General features: G+C 43.7%; 1 non-coding gene across 1 annotated transcript; it reads right to left on the minus strand.

Annotated features, from left to right (window-relative positions):
* Positions 1–1,982: 1,982 nt before the first annotated feature.
* Positions 1,983–2,044, minus strand: LOC128571403 (U7 small nuclear RNA). Its single transcript, XR_008375822.1, has one exon. It is a non-coding gene; the product is annotated as a U7 small nuclear RNA (small nuclear RNA).
* Positions 2,045–2,706: the final 662 nt, after the last annotated feature.

The following is a 2,706-nucleotide window of genomic DNA, read 5'->3' on the forward strand; positions in this document are numbered from 1 at the left end:
GGAACAAATTCCTATGCACACTGCACGTATCTTATTTTGACGTAAAAAAACAAAACGAGAACAAATACAATCACACCGCCTCATGTGGCCTGCAGGCCGCAGTTTGAGGACCCCGATCTAAACAATTGAATGAACATGCTTACTGTCTCATAGCTTTGTCCCTGCAGTTTCTTTCCTCCTTCCTTTGCCTCAGCCTCCCAAGTAGCTGGGACTACAGACATCTGCCACAACACCTGGCTAATTTTTTAGTAGAGGCGGGGCGTCTTGCTCTTGCTCAGGCTGATTTCAAGCTCCTGAGCTTAAGCAATCCACTTGCCTCGGCCTCCCAGAGTGCTAGGATTACAGGCATGAGCCACTGTGCACAGCCTGTCCCTGCAGTTCCTTTCACTTGCCGTGTTGTTCTCTCTTGTAACCCTCCCCTGCCCCTCGGTTCTTTCCCTCTTCATCCCATCTCAAATCCACTTGCAGGATGATTCAGTCTAAACATCAGATCAAATGTCACTTTTTTGGAGGAGTTTACCCCAGCCTCACCAGCAAAATTAATTTTTCTCTTTTCAGTCCCCCGCATGGCTCTTTATTCATAGTTCTATTACACCACCCAACACTTCACAGTCCCAATTAAGGGTTATCTGTGATCTGTTTTCTCTGCCTGTGCCTCCTGGGCTAGAACCTTATCAGATCATCCTTATATTTTCAGCAGCTGACACAAGGTAGGCCCTCCCTAAAAGTTTATATCTGGTAGAGATCCAAGCAGAAATGGATAGGGTCTGTTCTCAGACTATATTGATCACCAGATAGCAGCCTTTGTAGTAGGATAACATTAACCTGAAAACTTCAGGGTAGTCTATTTAAAAAGGGACAACCCACATTTTTAAAATCACAGTACAATAGAAACTTCCTGAAGGCTAACAGCTACAGGTTCTTGCTCTCTCTTGCATCCACCATGCCACCTAGGGAAACATCTAGCTCTGCCTCTGGGAAGGGGAGTTGCTCCTCCCAGGCCTCACTGTGCCCACTACCCCCACCAGTAAAGTCCTATGACATTACATCACAGAGTAGGACTCCGTGCCATCTTCCCTCAGACAGATTACGTTAACGGTGCTTTGTTTCTTTATACACGGTAAATGCTTTCTCTGATCCCTGTCCAAGTCCCTCATTTTCAGTCATGAAAGTGGCTGATTATGTGCATTTCAACTGTTAATGGGGAAGGCTTGTACCTTGGCCTTCCTGAACATATCTTAACAAAAAACAGCCGCTACCATTTATTGAGCATGTATTGTGTACAGAGCCATTTCTATTCTCTCTTATTATACTTCATTCTCAAAGCAACCAGAAAGATGGATATTTCCACCCATTTCTAAAAAGAGCTGATGCTATGAAATTTGAACCCTGATCTATCTGGCTTCAAAGCCCGTTCATTTATTTTTTCCTTTTACACCATCAAAGAGTAACATTGCTTGCCTTCTGTTATCCTGAGATATCCCAACCACCTTTACAAGGAAATTCGCCCAAACATCAAACTACCACACAAAGAAAAACCCCATGCCAACCTCAAAGCCCTAGAAGCAAAAGTGGTGAGAGCGTATCGCCTCTCTCTTAAAAGTAAAAATAGTATTTATTTGGTTCTTCCTATAGTCTAGAAACTGGTATAGACACTTTACGTGCATTGTGCGATTCAATTTTCACGACTGTATGAAGATGCCACAGGTCTGTCTGCTTTAACCACAGTTCCAAAATCCAAAAAGCTCTGAAAATCCAAAGTTAGTTTGATGCAGCTCATTTTCTGGCAAACCTTATCTGATATGAGGTCAGTTATAGTCTTTATTAATTCCAACTAATATAGCCATGTGTTTCTTTTTTTTTTTTGCAGTTTTTGCCCGGGGCTGGGTTTGAACCCACCACCTCCTGCATGTGGGGCCAGCACCCTACCCTTTGAGCCACAGGCGCCACCCAAGCCATGTGTTTCTTTTTGGTCGGGTGGGAGGGGTCTTCCAATGGAGACCAAAAAACCTGATAGGCAACTTCTAAAAGAGCTATAATACTAGTTGTGTTTCTTATGGAAATATTGATGTTTGAAAGAATCTAAACTCCCTTTCAGCACATAAACATACAATATTCATGCTGAAAAGATTCTAGAATATAAAACACATCTGTGTGGGTTTCAAATAAGGGTTTGAGTCTTGGCATCTGTAGCTCAAGCAGCTAAGGCACCAGCCACTTACTCCAGAGCTAGTGGGTTCAAATACAGCCCAGGCCTGCCAAACAACAATGACAACTACAACCAAAAAATAGCCAGGCGTTGTCGCGGGCACCTGGGGAGGTGAGGCAAGAGAATCACTTAAGCCCAGGAGTTGGAGGTTGCTGTGAGCTGTGATGCTATAGCACTCTACCTGGGGTGACAGCTTGAGGCTCTGTCTCAAAAAAAAAAAAAGAAAACAAATAAGGGTTTGAGGACTGGCAAATAAACTTAGGCCCGGAGAGGTTAAATAATCTCCTCAAGGTCACACAGCTAATAAATGGTTGAGCTAGAATTAGAAATATACTGTAGTCCCAGCTACTTGGGAGGCTGAGGCAAGAGAATCGCTTAAGCCCAGGAGTTGGAGGTTGCTGTGAGCTGTGTGACGCCATGGCACTCTACCGAGGGCCATAAAAGTGGAACTCTGTCTCTACAAAAAACAAAAAAAAAGAAAGAAATATAATTGGGGG

The sequence above is a fragment of the Nycticebus coucang genome, chromosome 18 (assembly GCF_027406575.1).
Source record: "Nycticebus coucang isolate mNycCou1 chromosome 18, mNycCou1.pri, whole genome shotgun sequence".
In the NCBI taxonomy this organism is placed as follows: domain Eukaryota; kingdom Metazoa; phylum Chordata; class Mammalia; order Primates; family Lorisidae; genus Nycticebus; species Nycticebus coucang.